The 23,192-nt window shown below is 38.2% G+C and overlaps 1 protein-coding gene across 5 annotated transcripts in view; it reads right to left on the minus strand.

Annotated features, from left to right (window-relative positions):
* Positions 1 to 20,350, minus strand: part of DICER1 (dicer 1, ribonuclease III) — a 62,311-nt gene extending 41,961 nt beyond the window's left edge. For 4 of the 5 annotated variants that reach the window (XM_054068024.1, XM_054068026.1, XM_054068027.1 and 1 more), the window contains exons 1-3: positions 20,212 to 20,350; positions 5,139 to 5,204; positions 4,136 to 4,236 (exon numbers count right to left, since the gene is read on the minus strand). The gene's annotated coding sequence lies outside the window, so the exon portion shown is untranslated. Of the gene's footprint in view, positions 1 to 4,135; positions 4,237 to 5,138; positions 5,205 to 17,230; positions 19,025 to 20,211 lie in introns of those variants that run through there. The other variant, XM_054068025.1, reaches the window with a different exon arrangement.
* Between the last annotated feature and the right edge of the window lie 2,842 nt (positions 20,351 to 23,192).

The following is a 23,192-nucleotide window of genomic DNA, read 5'->3' on the forward strand; positions in this document are numbered from 1 at the left end:
TTGTGACAAACTGCATGAATAACTAGCAAAATAACAGAGTTCCATTTGCATTAGGCAGAACACAGTTGAAATAGCTTAAATCCTGTCCAATCGTATGCTAATTCAGGTAAAAAGATGTACCTCTCCTCCCTAAACCATCAATGCTACTTCCTGCTGTGCTATTTTGCTAGTTCTGGCCTTCACTGGCATTATTTGTATTGGAAATACACAAGATCTGACAAGATCAATGTCAATGTTATTAAGGGAGTAAGCCAGAATAATGAAGCAATTGTATCACTCTAAGTCTCTATTTTGACAGCAAGGAAAAAATATCAAGTTCTTCAATAAAAAAAACAAATAAGAAAGAAAAAAAACCACATCTATTTGAAAAACAGGTTTTAAATAGAAAACATTTGAGGTGTATGTACAAGTGTTCAGAATTTATGGACAGAATTCAACTAAACTTAGCTAACTGGAACTAGCTAGTAGAGAAACAGGAAAAAAAAAACCCCAAACTAGTCCTGCTCAGCCACTCTGAATAACAGTGATACCTGTTGAGATGCTGCACCTTTATCCACTGCATTATTTTGAAAATTGACAAAACAAGAAGCTGTAAGAACTTCCTGAGGCTGAATATGGGGAAAGAAACACAGGAAATAAGTCTTACTTCCTGTGGCTTTAGGCTAGGTTACAGAAGCTAGACAAAGCAGTGCAGTGCCCAAGCTTATCTTTTCTACTAAAACAATATTGAAAGGTCCAGTTTTACGGCCATCAATCTTGAGTTTTAAGAACAAAATCCACAACTGGATGTCCTTACTTTAATGAACATTTATGTGAACAGTGAATCATAGAAACGTTTGGTTGGATAAGACCTTTGAGACCAAGTCCAACCATACCCATCCACCACTAAACCATAAACTGCCTACCTAAAACTCACCCCTTGTTCCACCATTTAAAGAACTTTATTTCAGAAGGGCATGAGTTTGGGCATGAACCGCCAACAACATTTAATAACAGTTTCTTCAAATCTACAATAATTCTGAAACTGCAGTGTAGGTTTTTCAGTCACAGGACTATATCTCTTGGCAAACAAAAGAAAAAAACAAAACCAAGGTTTCCTGCATTACAGAATACAAGCCAAACCAAGTCAGGCAGTCCTCCGGAATAAGACATTCTGGATCTCTTCCTGTTCCAAGGACTATTAAAAACATTTATGGAATGACACTTTGAAGTAAACAGAAGAGACTAGAGCCCTGGGGACGCATCTTTTAAAGTCTGTATCACTGTTTGCACGCTTAGTACGTGCTACATTCATACCAAGTTAATGCAAAACTACAACTATTCCTATTAACAACAACAAAAAATATTACTGCCATATACAATGCATCTCATCTGCTTTCTTCTCTAACACTGACTTGTAAATTTGTAACTGATATAGTCCTTGCGATACAAAAACTTCTAACGCTGTAGGTTTTTTTTCCTTGCTCAGGAATGTCTAATTTATTCTCTAAAAACATTCTCAGCATGAGCCAAAAAAAGTTACAAAAAAAAGAGGGAGGAAAAAAAATTCCACTTACTCCAAAAGTAAATAAAGCACAATATTAAAAAAAAATAAAATGGAATCTTGTTTCTTGAATATTCTCTTATACAGACAATTAACGAGTCCAAATATCACATTCTTTATACTAAATTTTACGTCTGAATGTTACATGAAACATTTACTTGCTGAGAGATCTAACACAGAAAATTCTTACTTGAGTAACAGAGGAACCAATAATAAGAAAACTGTACAATATTACAAATATAAAATATGGTGTAGAAAATTAATGTGTTAATTTACAAAACATAAAATATTCACTGAGGACGTTCCACACCAACTACTGCAGAACACTGCAGTGAAGTGACTTCTACTTACACTATAAGCATTCAGTGCCAAAAATTGGTTTTGCCCAAGTGAATGTCAACACACAAGATTGCTACATTGTCTGGTTTCTAAACATGCTTTTAAAAAGATACTTTTTAAAAGGATTTGACTTTTCCTGTGATAGTCTGAAAGCATCACAACAGCATATTTTGTGAATATTACTCCTATAATTTCAGATATCTTAGACTTAAAACAAACAAACAAAAAAATAGTCCAAAACTCAAGCATCTCAGAAACAAGTCAAAAAGTTTAATTTTCATGGCAAAAGGTTTTTTCTCCTCCTTCATTTAGCAGCCAATATTTAAGATACTTTAAGCAGCGAGATTTCTGCTCCCAACTCAAAATTCAAAGTTTCTAAGTGACGTAATTCAGCCCAGGTCTAAAGTAAGGAAACATTGACAATATTATTCAATAAGATGAAGCAGAAATTTTATATATGATGATACCTTTAAAATACAATACAGCTGTACAAGATACCCCTTATCTGTTTTCCTTCAATGAACTTCACCGCATACACTGCCTAACAGCAATTCTTACAATTAGTCAATATGATTAAAGGGGGGGGAACCCTTATTTAAGATCTGTTCCCTTTCAAAAAGGACAAACAGAACGCATAAATGCTTACAAAGCTCAACTGTAACCATTCCTATATGACCCAGCTTCCCTGGCATAATCATATTGATTGTGAATGTTCATCTTGAACTGGAAGAATTTTTAATGTTTTTTTTTTTCTGATACAGAACCAGTCTAACAGCACAAACAGAATGTTGACTTCTAATAGCATACCAAGACATACCAAAGCAGCAAGGACTGCTTTCTGTGGTTCAGAAAAGTTTCATTAAAGAGCTTATTAAATGACGATTACACCAAGGCTCTGCATTTGAATAAACTGCTTCTGAAACATTTCTACAGGCAATACAGTATAGTTAAAGCTGGAATTTCTGGCAGATTCCTCCTAAATATCTATTATATAGGAGTGAAATGGAGTACAACGTGACACTTAACGGACTCAGAAAAACACACCACCTCTTTAAGTCCTTCATCAAGTGTTCAGTCACCAGCGCGACCAAATCTGGATTTGAGGCAAAAGCCTAACAGACACTTGCTGTTGCAATTATTCTAGCTCTGTCAAAGTCCACACCACACAGATCACTTAAAAGTTGTGCTGGAGTACATTGTAGCAGTCTCTAAAGCAAAAGGATTATACCACTATATAATCAGCATAACATATATGTGCTGTAGAACATTTACCACTACAGAAATACAATGTCAAAACAAAACCCAGTTTTCTAGCATATCTATAGTGGCACCAGTATTTGAGGCATTCAGAATAAAAGGTTAGAAAAAGGAATGTTTCTCCTTTAACAAATACAGACATGTAGCCAGATTCTGGAACAAACTGTTTCACTTTTTAAAACAATGTGTATAAAGCCCTGCCAGACAGTCCTAACTGGGTAGTTGCTTAATCAGTGGTGCAGAACTGATGCTAAGCAGATTCCTCTTCTTTTAAGACCTCCTTAACACACAGGACAAAACATGATAAAACATGAAGCATATGACACTTAAGATGCAAGGCAAGGTGATGACCAGTGAAAAAAGTTCAGCTTCTGTTTTCATTATGTTATCAAACTACATACCAATTTTTCTTCTACACAGTTTTAATTGCACAGCCTCTCCTCTTGTTTTTGCTGGACTCGTAGTTCAAACTGAAGCATGCTATTGAAACTAAAGCCTTGACGACTTACCTGCTGTTTACCCTCCCCACCATTTACTTTATATCTTCTATTTGAAAAAACATGTAAATTCAATTCCAATTCCAACCATTCATATCTCCCCTCTTCCCACTTTTTTTTTTAAAAAAACTGACTGCATTCCACCAACACAACCACATTTGAATATAAAATCCACAAGAAATATTTAAACACACACACAACCCCTTTTAAAAAATGAACAGTTTCTAATCTCCAGCTTCATAAGAAATATCAAAGCACGTGTTCATAACAACAATTTTGTTTTTTTAATCTATGCCGTTGCTGCATTTAACCCTCTATGGATAAAATAAAAAGAAATTTTATTATTCTTTCCAAAGAAATTCAGAGTAAATTTCTAGAACCTTACACAGAAAGTTACTTCACTCCATGTTCCTGAAGAAGCTTTAAATACAGAATAGGATAATATGGTGAAGTAATACACAAAAACCTGCTTCTTCCATACTACAAAGTATAGTCTTACCGTTTTAATTTCCGCAGTCTCTGAGTTTATGCTTCCCAAACTGCATCTTGACATCATGATATCAGCTTGTAGATTAATCACATAATTTGCAAGCTTCAGCTCTTAAAAACAACAACAATGAACTATAAAAATGGTTTGAAAAGGGAACTACAACAACATAGTTAATGCAGTTGCTTATAAAGCTTTAAATGCATCAACCCTACACTATAACTAAAATTCAGAAACTGAACTAAAGTCTATCCTGAAGATGAATTATTTTAATTTATTATTAGAAGCAAAAATTTAAGAGTTATTTAAAAGCTAATCTTTGGTAGTTTAAATGTTCAAGTAAAGTGTACTTCCCTACTCCTGCTTAAAAGGTTACAATGATCAACGTCAATAATTGGTTCATGTGAGAAATACAGTAGTAGTATAATAGACTATATTCTATATTGTAGTATGCTTTACATAATTTTACTGTGTTCTGTATAATTGTACCACTTTTTCACGCAGAAGTATTTTCATTTCACAAGTTAAATGTAAAAAAAAAATCAGAACTGAAACTTACTATTTGAAGCCACAAATAATACAGTATACTCACAATAAAGCAACAACCACTTAAGTACATTAACACATGCTTTATAATAAAAGTAAAAATATTGCACTATTGAGATGGTGATTCGAATAAAAATACATTCAGCTACACAAGCAGAATTAGGAAAGTCATTAATAACACAGAATTTCATAGCTATATTAATCATTCTATAAAACTAGAACTTGCAACAAAGATACTGCACTAAGCAGATCTACAATGTTTTCAAAGCTCTAAACCAGACAATTTACACAATACATACACCTGAAATATGTCTCCCCAAACCTAAAAAAAGATTCTGAAGTAAATTTTTTTTAAATCAGTACTGAAAACTTAAATGCAAAATGGACCTTGATGAAAATTTCTACTCCAATCAGTTCCATAAAGTTAACAAGGACACTCCCAAGATTACTTCAGTATGTTCATTTTTACCTCAAATGCTGATGCTGAGCTTTTCCAGAGTCTCCAAGCCTGTAATTTTGTTTCACCCTAGGTAACCTAAAAGGCAATATAAAAAGAGAGCATTTTAACATGAACTGCCATAAAAATCAATTGTGCCATGTGGTAGTCTGCTTTCATGCATTTTAATATTTAGCTCTGTAGCAACAGCACATGGTCCTTCAAAATCTAATTATCATCTGTCTCTTTTTGGCTACGGATACAGACAGTCAGTGTCTGAAAGATCTGCCTTAGAGTCCTCAGGAGATATTTGCATATTTTGTTTTATCTGCTAAAGTAATTGCTAGCTGAGTCCAACTAGATTTACAGCTTTGCTCCCTCCACGCATGTTTCACCTAATACAGTAATGAAATATTGAAGAAACTTATCATTCAACACATTTTAAAAAATACCTTAAAGATACTTTGAGAAAACAATATAAACAGTTACTGCTTTGTTTACAACAAGAATATGTAGGAAGTGCAACACAGAAAATCTGATGAGCACTGCATTCACGTACAAAACAGACCTACAAAAAATTTATTCCCAAGGCTACTTCTTAAATTCATTTGTACCATATACACATCTTTTTGCTCTGCACAGAATACAGCAAACTGCTGGTAAGATGCAGCAACCAGAACATAAATTTATTATAACACGTTCCCGATATGTCTAGATTATTCATTTATTCACTGCCTCTAACACATAAGCCAGAAAATATTCCATTGAATCAGAAAATAGCCTAAGAGAAAACTGTCACATCTCCAGTAAAAATACAGAAATATACTCCACATTTGTAAGAAATGCATAAAGGGATAATATAGCATTTAGTTACTCCACCACGTAACAAACATGAACAGAAAAAATAAGGTTCTACAGATCAGCAGTTACGATCTGGGAGAACCAAAAAAAAAAAGGGTATTTAGTTCTCCACCAACCCCAACAATTTCCTTTGGCACATCAAAGCACTAAGCCAGAAGAGTGCAGCTTTAATCGATTGGCAGACATCAATTACACAAGGCTCTTTTAAGGCTGAAAACAACATAAAACCAGACAGGCCACATTCCTGAGATGCAGTCAAGTTCTAGTAAAAAACAGTGAGCTTATATCACATTAGCATCTAAATGGTGTTGGTGCACCCTCTTAGACAAAAGCCTAGTAGCGGTAGACGGCCAATTCTTCCCGTCAGCAGGCCAAAGGCATCTGCAGCTTGCGAAGGATCCCACCCAGACAATGGACACAGCTAGGGGCTACTACAGCGAATAATTCGTGCTGGAGGGATTGGTTATGTTAACTATAACATTGGAGCCCAATCTGATACGATTTTTTTTTACCACATTAAAAAAAATTATACATATCTCATTTTACAGTGAGTAGGAATCTTGTTGAAAGAAAGCAAAAGAGACAAAAAGATAAAATAATTACATTGTCATTGCCGAAAATTAGACTTCTAGAATGTTTTCTATTGAAAAGCAACAATTTTTTTTTTTTTTTTAAAAAAGGAAGTTTCTATTAAGAGTTCAACATTCACATATTTCACCCGAAGACAGAGGGTGAGAGTTCCAAGATAACTAATCAGCCATTTGGAGTGCCCAACTAGACACATCACAAAACCATCAAATACTCAAAGGATAACGCAGTTGCAATTAAAAAAAAAAAATAAAAATCAGCTCCTATAAAGACATCAAGAGAAGCATCCAAGAAGCGACACCAGTTGCCTCTGGAGATCTCCAGTGCTCTAGGAACCCGGAAGTGACCACTAGTTACTTCTGCAAATCTCAGCCAACATCTTCAAGTCTCTCAGCTATTTGCCAGTCAGCCAAAACCCAAGATACAAAATCCAAACAGGTCAGAGTAAACAGATAAATATATCAACAGGTTTTACTTTTATTTTCTGGGTTTGTAATTCAGTATTTGAAAATAATCATGTTAATATGATACCTAGTTATTGCTGCTAAAAAATGATGGACAGAAAAAAGATTGAAATTTTAGAAGACCTATTTGCATGCTACAGGCAACAGCTGAATCTGAAACACAGGCTATCAACATTCCTGCTCATCAACATCATTTACAATTTGAAATCAAACTATTCCCTTCATCCCAAAACGATGTTAATATTTAATTAAACCATTATTCAAACTGTTAACAACTTGCAAATTATCTTGCACAATCTATGCAACTGCACTTAAACTCACAATAGAGCTGTGAAGTGAATTAATTTAACACAAGTAAAAATTAATTCCAGCGTGAATCAAAGTTGTGCAGCATCAGAGGGGTAAAGTAAGAACTACCACTGTGTCTGGGAGGAAACAAGTCCATCTGGGCTGGTATCCTGTCTCTGTAATTACGGCTGGTCACAGATGCTGGGGAGGAGGGGGTGTGCAGGGGTGACTAAACAGAACTCATCTTTCTCTTCCATGTATTATTCCAGCAACCTTATAGTTCAAATATTTATCTTTGGCTTATTATGGTACATACAATAAAGTTAGTTAGCAAACAGTACAAAACTCCCTACCACTTCAGATTAACTCCGAAACAAAATACTCTTAGCATCCAATGAATTAAGTCTTCTCCATGAAAGTCCAGGAAAAAAGGTTACATTCAGGACTCATCTCAGTAAAAAATCTGAGCTGTATGAACACTATGAAACACATTTAATAGATTTAACAGCAACTGGAATTAAATTATTCCATGTAATAGTTCATTAATTTTTTTCCAAGCTCCTGCTTGAAAACTAACCCACAGAAAAATCACAATTAAGTTTACAGATCCTAATTTATGTAGGTAACTGTACTAGTATTATATCAATATCTCAAGAAGGGGTAGTTTACCGTATCTGTGAAATTATTTATGATTTGGTCTTTTACTTGGGTACCAAATTATTTACTTGGGATCTAGTTTATTTAAAGATTATGTTCAACAGGAAGGCAATTAAGCAGACATTAGGGCAAGGATTTCTCTCTTGCCCAATCTTGGGGTAAATTGTGAGGCAACAGTTCTGAAACACTAATTATTCTTGCTTATAAGTAAAAGCAGCAGCTGCCCTCTGAAAGCAACCCCATGTGGGGATTTCAATCCCATATATACATAAACATAAATCCTTTCTCTCCACACTGCAAAAAGTGAAATGCCCCAGAACATCGGTGTTTTGATAGTTTTCTGTTATCTCTGTGCCAAAATTACTGAGTCTTCCATCACAAAAGGCTTTCCATGAAGTCATTAATTGTGTGATGTGAGACCTGCAGATATTTGGGGTTTAAGTCACCCTCTAGAATTTCTACCAAGTCTCAAATGAGAATTCAAAAAGTTGGCCATGATACCAATTTATGTATCACCCAAGAAACAGTGTACAAACAATTGGCTTATTTTTAAAAAAGAACATATTTATTATTAACAGTGCATCAAACTCATCCTAATGCAATCTTATAATATGGAAATATTACATTATGTATTGGTTAGCATATTATTTACACCAGTACATTTTGGGTTTTGTAGGTTTTAATCAGTGTTTCTAAAAAAGGTTTCTCACCAGTTACACATCTGCACATGTTCTTTCCCTGCAAAAATTTGTGGGCATACTACTGGAATTTTCCTTCATGTGAAGGTGGGATGAAGTCAATACTAAGTTCACAAAAACAGGTAGTATAAAGTGACTTATTTTTGCTCCCAAATTCAGAAGACATTCAAATCTGCTCAGACACCATAGAATCTAATCTCTGGAGAGATAACAAGGGGAGCAGGGGGTGAGGGTGTGAGTGGAACCGACCTCAAAACAAATTGCTTCTTTCAATTCACTGAAGAAAGCTGAATCACAGGTAAAACATTTCCATAACCTACCAATTTCTTTTTGGAATATGTGAGAATGCCTAAAGGTGTGATTCAATCAGTTGCAAACTGCATTTTCAGAACAGAACAAAAATATACTAGTTTCAGTAAAGCCTCTTTTCTAAAAATATCACTAATGATTTTGCTTTACTAGAATTACCAGCTCCACAGCACTGGTTTTTGAATAATAGGAGTGTCAAAATATAGGAAATATGAAGCAAAATAAAGAATTCTATCTTATTTTTACCACAGCAGTTGTAGTTTGCACAGAAGTTATCAAACCACCTACTATTATGCCTAATGTCAGAAGTATGCCTGTACCGGAAGTATAATAGCAGACATTTTATAGGTTACTTGATGGCAGCAACATTAAAAATCCAACATCAATCAATCATCAGCAGAAACCCTGAAATGTTTCACTATTTCATTAGTTTTGAGCTTTCAGAAAAAACGCAGCCAAATTCTATGAGGTTTGCCTGACAGCTGCATCAGCCTGGACTATCACCATTTTGAATCTGCAAAAGCAGAGATTCACACATGATCTTTTGGAATAATCACCACACCATTCTTCCAATCTGGGTTAATTTGAAAAAATCCAGTGTATGACATATTATACCTCTTTCCAGGGTATACACATTGCACAACATTCCTTGGCACCTCTTTGTGGGCAGCTCTGCAAATACTTCAATACCTTCCCTTAGTGACTGAGTACTGGATTAGGAGTACTTTCTTGCCCTGTAGTACTTACCGTACTTTCCCTTTCTAAAAGAACTTCATTGCTTTAGTTCATTAGTCTCAGGCCAGGTTGGATGGGACCTTGGGCAGCCTGATCTAGTGGGATGTCCCTACCAGTGGCAGGGGGGTTGGAACTAGATGATCTTTAAGGTCCCTTCCAACACAAACTATTCTATGACTTATCTTCGCAGTACCCCGCAGATGATTAGTACTAACAGGCCAGATTGACTGAATATGTATTTCTCCAAAGGTCAATCAAATCCAGACCCTCTGAAGGCATCCACGAAGTAGCACAGAAGAGGATGGGGAGCAGAGTAGCTGTAGTGAATATGTAATCGTTTAGGTAGGATCACAAGAATAATGGCCAGCGTTTAAATGACAAAGAAAACAATCTAGCTACTAGGGACTAAAAGGAAAGAAACAAGTTTCTATAAGCAAACCAAGAAAACAAGAAAGCAACAAAAGTCCTGGAAAAGCAGAGAAACTTCTGCCTAAAACAAACAACTTTACTGTGTCTTAAGATAGCAAATAATTATGTTTAAAAGCAGGACAATAATCAAGCATTCTAAAGTAAATTACTCCTCCATAACATGCCAATACAGAAAGTTTGATTAAATTGAAGGCATTAACACCCCTCAATTTAATCTTAATTCATATTGAGAAACCTTAGAGAAACCTTAGATATAAGGTTTCTCATATAACTGAGCATTCTAGCAGTTAGAAGCCAATTTTGGTTTTGTAGTCTTCCTTAGAAACAAGTGCTTCCATATTGATATTATTTAATTTGACTTGCAACTATGAAATACAGGTATCTGATTAATTAGCAGTGTAGTGTCACAGCATTGCTAACATTCAAGTAATTATATAATTCAACTTATTCAATTATATAATTCAACTTATTAATTGGTATATTCCATTATGTAGAACAATTTCCCCCATGCCTATTATGCATAACAATGTGTTTGGAAATAACTTACAGCTCAATGCAAATATATTTTAAAGTTATAATAAATAAACTTTATATTATGCAAAGTAAATATGTAAATACCCCTGGCTTTCAATTTCTTTGACTAATCATGCTTTTACCGGCTATAGTTAATGAGCTGACTTAGTTGAGTAGGCATAAACAGATGCTCTAAGATGCCTAAAGAGGCAGATAATGGATTGGTATGACTTTCAGAATGATTTAAGCAGATTACACGCCTAACTTTTGGTGGAGATTTGAAAGACACTCCACTTCTTCCTCAGGACTGCTTTCTCAACCCTAACAAGAGGGATTGTCTATCTTCTCTCTAGTTAACACATTAGTTAAAACACCATTCTGGCACAACACAAATAGAAAGTGGTACTCTTTGGAAAAAACGCGAAGTTAGTTCCTGCCATTTCAAGGACTGAATAGACAGATACTTACTGAAGGTAGGGCACAATTTTGACACTCAAACTTTCTTTTTCTCATTTGAAAATGGTTATACTCAACTTAAAATTCAAGCTACTTCAGTATCTTTCAAACACATACTAAAACTAACTGGTGAAAAAAACACAACCCCAAACCAAAACCTCAGGCTATAAGTCTAGAAATTTAAGATTTCCAATATAAGAATAGTTTCAAAATGAAATTTTAAAGGTATATTATTTTCAAAACTTTGACTTCACTGCACAGACAAGAGCTTAGAGGAACTGAGACTAATGAACTAAGGCAATGAAGTTCATTTAAAAAGGAAAAGCGCGTTAAGTACTTACAGGCAAGCTGTCACTGAGAAGAGTGACCTTATTCCTTTTCTAGTAGGATTAAACAAAGAGCATATGCAGCTGTTTAACATACCATAAATTCACGAGATTGGTATTTCATTTTAGCTCTCTCATGTATGCTCAAAAATCTGTCTGGTTGTGCAAGCTTTTATAAAATAATCACAGAATAAATATGATACCTCTGGAGTAGACAAGATACAGGAAATTCACTTTGTATTTTGTCACTTTTCTTTCATTTTCACACAGCAGCAAGACAAAACGCTGGACAATAAGGCTCCTAGATCACAGCTTAACACACATTTAACATGGCACTGCTATGCATACAAGAACATAACTTTTCAACCAACAAGTTGTCTCCAACCCCCTCTTATGCTAGCACAACTGTTTTCAGGTAATCTGTAACCACCTCTAGAAACAAAACATAACAGAACAAAGAATTACACAGAATAAAACTTTTATTAGATTAATTGGGCTCCTTAATCGACTCCACCATGCAACTTCAGAAACATTTGGATCAATAAAGCTTCACAATAAATTCCACTAGCTGTGGACACACAAATATTTTCCTTAAAGGCAGAAATTCCATCTAAAATGCACATCAAACTACAGCCCAAGATACAGCCTATGCATCTCAGATGCCTAACAGGAAAAAGGATTTACTCTTTTGAGTGGTGCCTCCATGATCACATATCCCCTAATTAGAATGCAAACTTTTAAAGAATATGAATATTCTGTTAAATTTTTCTGCTTTTGTCTTTTTAATTAATCCTCTAGAGACCATCATAGCATCATTTACAAATAATTCTGCATTAAGTACTGGTTACTATTTCATATGAAAATCATACAATTGATATTCTTAAGTAAGTAAGTATTCTTAAGAAGTATACCTATAAATTAAAACTTGTAAATATTTTTTATCCCACAAACCCAATGAGATACAAAAATTTAGCCCACACTTTAAGTGCTGAACTCCTAACACTGAAAGGCATATTGTTTACATTTTGGATACTCTTGCTCAAAGATTTAATGTTTCTTAACCATACTACTACCATTCGATTACATGTTTTAACAAAAAAACACAGTCAATTTTCACCATAAAACCAAGCTTAGTCTATTGGAAAAAAACAATGGTCTGGAAAATTTGCATAGCTTAACCCCACCCTCAGTTCTCCTCTGAAAGCAAATTTATGGGGTGAGGAGAAAACCTCACTCAAGCTAGGGAAAAAAGAAAAATCGGGAAGTTTTCCTGATTTACCAAGGTGACTTGCTTCTCTCAACTAGTCCAACTTCTCGCTTTTGAACTTCCAACACAGTAATTTAAAGGCCTCTTCTGTGGATAGCACAGGGTCCTAAGGCTTTGATTTCAAATTAAGGATTACAAATCTGTACTATGTTGGAGGTAAACAAACTAGGGAGTTGCTTGTTTGGATTTGGGTTGAGTTTTATTTCTGTGTAGTTTTTCAGGCCTTTGGGAGGTGGTTGTCGTTTGGCGTTTTTTTAATCAGGACAACGATTTGCCTCTCCCTCATGGAAGCCTAACCACTTCGCTTTTAAGAGCTTTCAAAACCAATCACAGTAGGCCTGCAAACTTGAACACACAATTACCAAAAAACCCACTCTATCACTTTCAGAAGAAAAGAAAAACTGCATAGAGGAAAACATTCATTTTTTAGGTTATTAGGCTTTGATTTTTATTTGATTATATTGCCATCTTAGAATACATAATTACTGCACTTGAGGAAAAATGGAAAATATGTCCTAAAATTTAAAGCAGTTTCTTGCACAGCTCTTTAATTATGGAGTTGTGACTACAAATTACCACTAGGTAAAAATTAGAGGTTTTTAAACTAGGCATATCTTTGGATCTGAACTGCCCAAGCTAATTGCTAAAGCCTAAGTGTTCCATCTCAATCACTGCACTTTCTAATAGCTGTCATCTTTGTTAAAAAGTTGTTAAAGCCTCAGAACACTACTCACTAAAGAAATGTAGTTAAATCTAATGGAATTTTTCTTCCATTTTCCTAACACACCATAGGCTTCCCTCCCCAATTTGGTTCATAGCCTGGACTTATAACAGGATTACTGTACACAAGATTACTGTAATAAAAACAGGAGCTATTAACAATAAGTAAGAAAGTTGAAGGTTCAGAAAAATACGAAACAATTAGTTAATAGATAAGAAGTCAATATTCTTACAGTAAATAAGACAATCTTAAGTATACTTCGAGATTAGATTTCACAAGACTGCAGATCCAATCCCATGGCAACCTAGCGCTAGATGTCCGCTCTCGCTGCTCCTTCCCTCCCCTGAACAGCTTTGACACTTGTATGACTCTTTGGGAAAGAAACGGTTCAGCACAGTAACTAAGTGATTTTTCTCTTGACCTAAGCAAATTTTCTGCTGGTTCAGCATGCTGAATTAAGTAGTTGATGGGGATGAGGCGAGTATTAAAGCTGGCATGAGGACACAGTTGTCATCCATTGTGACAGCCACTAGATCGCCTACATTACAAAAAACGAGCAAATTAGATTCAACAGGTTTTTGACTGCCACTCAAAAACAAACACCAGCTTCGCTTCCCTATTGCCAACTGTTGTGGAACTGTTTTACACTAGTGACAAGGAACCTAAAAATTCAAGAAACAAAACTTCCTGCTGTCTGGTCTGAAACTGATTGCAGCAAAAGGAAACGCCTTGTGGCAGCAGACAGTAATAACAGGATGAATCAATAAAAGACTTAAACAACTCTTAATGGCTGGCATTCAATGTATACATTAGCAGCATTACTGGCAAGCTACCAGAAAAGCTTGCCAGAAATCAGCACCCGTTTCATCATTATGCCAGGCACCACATGCCCTAAAATCATCCAGTAATTCCTTGTAGACCCTCATCCATTGAGATAATAAATAGTCAGCAGACAATTTTCACAAGTCACTTTTTCACTGAAAACTCACCTTCCTTTCAGTTTAGGTAACTCATAGTCTTGAGAAGATCATTTTCCTGACAACCCAGGTTGTCAAGGCAGGTGTTTCACTTCTCAGCTTCTACATAGCAGAGCATTAACTATACGAAGATTACCACAGGGAAAATTACTTATCTCCTCAAAGTTGACTGTATGTCTTTCAAAGACCCATGGAACTATAAATGTTTTCGGCATTCTCACAGTCCTTTTTCAATGAACTACTTCAAGGTATAATAAAACCACAAAACTACATTGTCCATTACCTTCACAAAACCTACACCTTCTCCTCCAGAGTTTTCTCATCTTTTGCAGCTCAAATTCTTTCCTCTCAAACCCCAGGATAAATTCCTCAGTACATGGCATAGTCACACTTCTTCAGAGGAAGACTGTACTAAAGCATTTCTAATTATACAGTAAATTAATCAACTGATTCATTCAGCATATAAACCCTTGGACCTGAATACCTGGGTATAGATTTCTTAATTTTATCTAGAATCTTTGAAAGTATACAGCTTTTTCTTGCCCTATCAGTTACAGTTTGCTCTACAGCTTCTTTAGCGTCAAAACACTCAGGAGGCAGATGCTCACAGAGTTCAATATTCTTTGGAAACAATGAAGAAAAACTTTCTCCTCCCATTTTTTTTACAAGTAGTAAAAAATTATAAGGTGGCCCATGGGATTTTAATTTGCATAAGCTAACAGAAAACGCAGACCTTGCTTACAAACATATAAATATTGAGAGAGGGAGAAGGATAAACCCATGGCTCTTAGCAACATACTTCTGTCACTTTCCTCTTAGCCTCCGCCATCCATGCTGACTGTTCCCTACACTGGTAGAAACTCTTCCTTTGGTAGGGTAAATTTTCTTCTTATTTTGCCTCACAGAAACAGGAAAGCATAAATAGCAAAAAGAAGAACTTAAGAACACATACATCTTCCTGGGGACTCAAAGAACATACAGCAGAAACAGAGGTTCAAGGTTATATATTTATTTATTAGAAGTGGTGCACTTTCTCATGCCCACTTTTTCATGTCATGTCCACCTCCCGTGGTCACTGGGCTACTAAAGCCTTGGAGGTCACTGAGACAGCACTGTGTCAGACAGCAAGAGCAACTAAAAATTTTCTTCAACAGCTTGGGGGGGAGGGCTTGTCGTCTTTTCCCAAAAAAAGATTTTCACAGACCTCATATCACTTCTTAATAACTTTACGCAGTAAATTGACAATATAGGCATTTAACTTCAGTGGAAAAATGGCAAAAGACTGTGGGTCACTGAAAAAAAAAATGAAAGGCTGAAGCTTTTTGTTGTATTGTAAACATTTACTTTCATTTCATGTCCTCTTCCAAAAAGGAGAACCTACTAGCCATTGGCCATAAAGATAGCAAGACAGACAGGTCTGCTCAGAAACACAAGAGCTTAAGCGACTAACTAAAAGCCATATTTGAGTTTGATTTCAGGCACCAATAACCTGATTCAAGATGAACACATATAATCAACATTAAGAATTTATAACGCCACAATTAATAAGTCAGCTGATATTTATCTAAAGGTCTTATTGTACAGAGGTGGAATATAACCATATAAAAAACAGACTTTCATTTAAGCACTTGACAGTAAAACTCAAAGGAGGGGGCAACAGAAAGATATCTGAACTGAGAGTCAATAAGCAAAGTTAGTTCTGAATCCTAGACAACGTCCTAACCACTAGATCGCCTCCAGAAGTTTTTACCATCAACTATGAAGCAACTTCACCTTTAGACCATTAAGCCTTGTTCATTTGTTCTTGAACAAGAAAATATACCGTCAAAGTCATCATAAAGAACCAGTAACAGCTGGAAGAAACTGTAAGAAACTTGATTTAGATCAGAAACAAAGCAGACTTTACAAACAAATGAGAAACACGAATTGCAAAGACATGCTTGCACAACCAAATCATCTCAATCATGTCAAACAAATTAACTTTAAAAAGCAAGCTGTACTTGCCTCACTTCCTAAGGAAAGGAAATTTATGCTATCAGTAAGTGGGCAGGTCTAAAACTCTAAACTAGTTTTCAATAGAAAAGTTTTTAGAAAAAATCATGAATTCTTAGGTTTTCAAGGAGACTGATTTGGTTTTCACTACTACCCAGCTACCTATTAAGCATCTCTGCTGAGGAAAAGGCTGCTACATGGCTTGGCAATTTATCAGGAATCAGATTTCAAAAGAGGAGATAGTAATTAAAACCTAGTTTCCAGTGCCTAACAGTAAGGGGCTTGGGTTCAGGTGTTTTTTCATGTACAAATGAAAAAACGCAAAGATATTGATGAGCAATTTCTAACAAAACAACAAAACCCCAATGCCAGCTAACGTATTCCCAATGTGACCACCTCTGTTTCCAGCAACCATCCCCTCAAATCAGCAGTGCCTCTGCTTGATCTCAGATAAAAATTCACGCTTATTCGGTGACCCCAAAGAACTGTTCCTTTAGGAAGTGTAACAGAAGATGCAAATCATGGACAGAAACTGATCACATCAGCTTACACAGTGTAAATTCTGAGCCAGGGACATAAAGAGAAAAAAAGCACAGCAAGCAAAGTTTTTCTACAATGTATTAGCAAGGATCAAGAGAGTATACTTTTGATTCCTTTTCCTTGATAAAAGTAACACCTGTGCCAACCAAAACTAGGATCACAGATTCATGGATGTATTGCACGTAAGTAAAAGCTACAACAAGAGGTACTACAGTCTCTTGGATGCAGGAGTGTGTATGTAAGGAAAAGTTAGAGAATACTGCCCTTCCCTCTTTTCCCACCAGAGAAGGACATGCCAACACACCTCCAACAAGGAAATTCCTTGATACTAGTTTCAGTTCTTTGCTTCATGACTCCAAAAGCTGCAGGAATTTGAAGGTGACAAATGTCACGGAAAATTTACTTAACTAATGCAGTCTGCAATACAAAGCAGAAATAATAAGGGAATATGAGATATACTGCTCAACATTCAAACTGGAAAAATTATGACATTACTAGGTAAGGCACACAAGAACTTCCAAAACCAGAAGTCCACCTAATATAATACCATGGCATACATAAAAGCAAGCACTGCTTTGTCCTGTAGATTAAGTCTTCTAGAATCGTTATTTTAATGACATTCCTACATCTGTCCATCCCCCCAAAAGAACAACACAGTTTGAACACCAAACCTTCAAATCCCAACCAAAGACTGCAGTAAGTTCAGTTAAAAAAATGAATCTCTAGTTTTTACTAATATTAAGGTTCTTCTCTTCCAGTTTATCATGAGATATATGGAAGTCATGAAATGCTAGAGGATGAAGAAAGATGCCTGGGTGGTGTAAAGAAAAATCATGCTTTCGCCTCTGCTCCAGTCATTCTCAGCCTTCAGGGTAGAGTGTTCTAAAAGCACATTGCACACAATTACATAGAGGCTCCTGTTATATACAATATTACAATTACACTTTTAATTTCTTTAAAGGGAGCAACTTTCGGGGAGAGAAGGGGAACACCCAAAAAAACCACAAAGCAAACCCAACACAAACCCACCACAAACTTCTGTGCTAACAGTCTGAAGAAATTACTGTTGCACATATGAAGGTGATGGGATACAGATGGTCAGTGGTTACATGGCTAAGCACTGGACAGGAGGGAAGCAGAGCATAGGAACCATCCTGCTGTTCTGCTAACAATCTCTCAGGCTCAAGATACTCCACAGTTTGTACCACCTACCTGAGAAGAAAAAACAACTGGATTTCCTCACAGCAAATAACTGAATAATGGAACAACTCATCTCAAAGAATGCTTTGATGTTCTACCTGCTGCCTGATAGACTAAATCACACCCCAAAATAAAACTTCTGTCCGTGTTCTTAGCACTTACTATAATGATCATCATGCCCAAAGTGTATTATCCTACACAAAATCTTTCTAAACTCTTGCTCTCGCTTACATTGTACACCTTATCCAAAAGGAAGTCGGAGCATTTAAACTCCAAGCTTACCATATTCATCTTATTAAACAGCTCTGTGCCCTTCTGAGAAGGATGCAAATGGTTTTGTACTGGCTTTGCCAGTAACTTGCATCCAGTTATACATTTTATCAGTTCACACTGAAAGAGAACACAGGTGAAGTAGTGATACTTGGACTCTAATCAGCTGTGATAAAATAATCTTGTGCAACCCGTTAACTTCACTGAAAAATGGGAAAACTTCCCATTTCAAAAATTTGTAAAGTAATGAGAAACATCTATGGAGTACAGAAAAACCATGAGAACAGTTTTTGAGCTTCAGGTTCCGGGTGTTTTTTCCTTCTTGTAGACTACAAAAGACCAAAGTATTTCTCAAAGAAAAACATAACTTGTATAATAAAGTTAATATTGTATTATGCCAGACAAAACAGCTTTGTAGCCTGTTGGCTTCCCTGTACCAGTAACGAATTGAGAACGTGCAAATGAGTATAATAGCAGGACAAGCAGGAATACCTTCCACCGACCAGTCACCTTGATGTCTACTGAGCCTGAGAAGATACTCCTACATTTGATAGTCTCTGATGATCTTCCCTACAAATTAATTGTTTCAACCTCCTTGTAAGCTTTCGCCATTCCAAATACGCTGCTGTACCAGGTATTTTAGTTATATATGATATAAAGGAGTATCTCATCTGTTTTGAATCTGTAGAATATAAACATCTTTCAAAACCACTGGAAACAAAAATTAACATCTCCCTATCTACTTTCTTCATGATTCTACATTTCATGATGTCTCCCATACCTTTCCTGAGGGAAAACTTCCAATTTACGTTTCTCTTAGCCAATGGGGAGTACTGTCTTAAAAGAAGGATTTAGGACAATAACTGTGGCATAATAGACATAAATTTCGGTTTGTGTCTATATCAACTTGTAGAGTAACCACCACACAACTTCCTAAATGTATACCTGCAGTTTGTACTTCAACAGAGCATTGAAAACAGCCTATAAAAAGTAAAAGCATAAAACTTAACATAACATAGTGTAAAAAGAGCATCTGCAAATTCTGATTTTCCATTTGGTCTTGTTTCTTTAAAAATGGTAACCACCTCCCAGCCTACACACTCCCACCACCTGAGCCTACCACATAGCTTGAAGCTTAAAATCTCAACATCAAAAATACTCACAACTTATCATCATCTGAAGTGCCAACCTCCAGACTTTTAGCTGTTGAAGTTAATGGAACCACTAAGACAGGTTCACTTTTTTGAAACACTAGTTTCTGATTAATGACAACACACAAAAGATATATTTTTTTCAGATGTTAGCATCACAATCCATTTTCTATACATTTGGGTTGGATTTTTTTTTAGATTTGCCAACACAGCAACAAGCTCCAGTGCTGAAATATTTGTCTTTTCAACCTTTTAGTTTCCAACTTGAGATCACACAGCACAAGCTCTGCCTGAATTATGCTGCCACGATGCCTTTTCGACTCCACGCGCTGCCTTAATTTAAACGGGGGGAGGACGGAAAGGAAGCCAAGAGCTAAGAGTATTTCACACCGCCTTTAACGCTCCAGCGCGGAAACTCCTCTTCCACTCCGCGGCGGGGCTGCCCCAGCGGCCGAGGGCGGCCCGAGGGCTCGCAGCCCCGCAGGCCCGGGCAGACAAAGCCGAGGGGCCCCGCTGCGCCCACACGCGGGGCCCGGGCGCTGTGGGTCCCCCCGGGCCGATGGCGGGGCCGGGAGGCGGAGAGGGCGAGAGCCGCGGCCGCCATCCCGCCCCGCTTGGGGAGCTCTAAGCCCCGCCACGCAGCTCACGGACCGCCATCTCCTACCTGCTCGGACGGGATCCGGCCTGGCGCTTCCCCCCCCGCTACAGACCGCGCCTCATTGTGCCGCCGCCATTTCCCCGCCGCCGCCTCACTCCCAACTGTCAGGTTCCTCCATTCACCTGGGCCCGGGACAGCCTCTTCCTCCTCCCCCTCCCTCCCCCCTGCGCTGCCGGCGCTACGCAAACGGCGCACCTCCCCCACCCCTCCCACCCGTACCCAACGCCCGCAACGCAAGCCCGCTCTGAGAATACCGCCCTGCGCAGCCCGCTCACCCCGCGCCCTGGCGCTATGAAAGGCGCGCGGCGATTGGCGGCGAGAGCCGGGTAAAAGGTGAAAGGTTCGCGAGACAACCAATGAGATAGCGGGATACAACAGCAACCGGGGAGCCGCCGCCGCCGGGTGGTCCTGGGGTTCACGTGTGCGTGCGCACTCCCCTCCCCCCCGCTGGCGCGCGGGCTTGGGCGGGTCCCGAGCGCGCGGGAGGCGGGGGCGGTGCCCGCCATATTGGGGGGAGTGCGGAGGACGATGTGAAGAGATTCGGGCGTGGAGTTGCGAGGTCCCCTGTGAGGGAGGGACGGTCACGCAGCGGCGGGTCTGAGGAAAGGAGTGCCAGGCAGAGACTTGGAGGGAGCGCTGATGCCTCTGGACAGCTTGGTGCTGAGCTCTCTGGTGGCTGCGTAGCGAGATCCTACCTTAGCGTGCGAGCGGGCGGCCATTTCCATCAGGAGCGTCCCTCCTGCCAAAGGCCAAGTGTCACTGTCCCACTAGGGACCCAGCGCCCTCGCCCTTGCTGGTGCTGGGCCCGGGAAGTGGAAGAAAGAGAGACCCTTGGGTTTATGTGCGCCCACTAAGCAGCATCTTTCGCCATTGTTCAAGGAAGATTGTTGCTTGGCTGGATGCTGGTCTCACTCCTCTTTCTTGTCTACGTACGCTTGCTTGAGTGACATTACTAGCTACTACTAGTATTTTTTTAAAGTGTCCTGAAATTTCTTGGATTAAGGAGTTTATATTGATACCAAAAACGCCAGCAAATAAAACTCTGCAAGACATGTTTTGGAGTTTTACAAAGCAAGCATCCTTTATCAGGCCTGGGCAATGTACAAGAGCAATCTTCCATCAATCACATGCAACGAGACAAATGCTGGTTACAGAATGTAGTTGCCACTTACATGTGTATGTATACATTTTCCCAGAAATCTTATGCATATTCTATTGCTTTCCAAGGTCTAATTTTAATGTTATGAAACGTCACAACAGTCAAAACTCTTGCTAATTTGGAGCTGGCTCCAGCTCTCCGCTTGGCTGTTGAGATAAGATGAAAACTCCAGAGAGGGGTAATTACAAAAGAGACATCTGTTCAGCACATATTATACTTAACACAAGGAATTATCATCTTCAAAGAATGAACAATGGCTGGAAAACACTGTTTTAAAGAAAACATGCTATCAGAGGGACATTCTGTCTAACTTTCACACAACTGCTTAGATGAAACTTAACTGTGCTTTAGCTTATATCAAAGCACTCCACTTTTTGTAAGCGATAACTACTTGTATCAGTATAGGATAACTTTTCCACCATCAAAACCCTCCAGCCACCAATGAAGAACTGAAGGGAAACGCGTGGTGCTGAAACATGAGAAGACAGTTTCTCTTATACCTCATATGCTGCCATTTTCCAATGTCTATTTACATGACAATTAACAAAAATCTGCAAGCTATGTACTTGGAAAGTTGTGAGGAACCTCATATGACCTAAAAAGCTTTTAACAGTGTATCTACCTAAGCTGGGCTGTAGTGCAACAAGACTGTCTCACAATGCTTGATGTGGAAGGTTTAGTTTTAAGTGTGAAGAGCTGGTTGGTAACAGGGCATAGGACTGATGTGGGGATGGAAGATTCTTCCACCGCGTACATGCAGGATAGTACGGTCAGTATCCTCGCACTCATTGGCAAAAAAAACATGGAACAGTTAAGCAGAAAGAGAGGACACATTGCTGAGCTAAGTGAGAACTTTTGGGACTTTTTGGTTGCTAGACAAGAGAAACATTTGTAGCAAGTAAATTTATGCTGGATGGCTGTAACTGTGGGACTTTAGGGTGGAAAATCACTGGGGTAGCTGGCTAAGGAGGCAGATAAGGGCATATAAGGCTTTGCTTGTGCATAATAAACTGATTTTGTTACCGCACCCAAAGAGATCCTGTGCCATCATTGACACAGACTGAAGTGTATCAGTTTACAAGAACTAGCCTGTTTGGAGCTACCTTACAGTTTATTTTAATTCCAATCTCAATGAATTCCCTAGTTCCCAGCTCCCATGGCATCTTGTCATGCCCCGGACCCACAAGCCACATGCTCACATCCAGGCTTGACTGGGGGTGGGTTGTTTATCTGTGCTGTGATCCAGAGGCCAACAAGGTCATTCTCAGGGTGAAAATCAAAAGCAGTATTTATTCTGGCTCTGGAAAACATAAACAGACCAAAATACTCAGGTGCACAGCCAAGACATGGGGTTGCAACTTCCCAAAGTTACAGAAACAAATCCTAACCTGTTCAGAGTACAATCTGATCCCTGAATGCAACCAAGGTCACTCGGATCTGATCCGACACACACACACCATAAAGTAATGAGAGGGAGACAGAGAGAAAGAAAGAGAGACAAAAAAAAGGAAAGAAATCACCACATTGATGGGCAGTGGCAGTTCCTCGTGAACACATGATTGCAGCGTCAGCTTTTACCAGGCAGTGTGGTTCAGGCTGGTCTGATCGAAGTGATGGTCAAGAGAGAGCGCGGGAGTGAGAACGCCCTGCGTGTTTCCTTGTGAGTTCTTTTATAAGGCCTGTCTGACACCCATCAGCAAGTGTTCAGGTGGCCTTGCCACGTGTCTTTTGGGAGCATTCAGCCCAGGCAGTCTGGTGGTTGGAGGAAGGTGATGGGGGGGAGCAGCACCTGCCACTGCATTACCTACCCCTGTAGCAGCCAGCTCCG

The sequence above is a fragment of the Cuculus canorus genome, chromosome 5 (genome assembly GCF_017976375.1).
Source record: "Cuculus canorus isolate bCucCan1 chromosome 5, bCucCan1.pri, whole genome shotgun sequence".
NCBI lineage: Eukaryota > Metazoa > Chordata > Aves > Cuculiformes > Cuculidae > Cuculus > Cuculus canorus.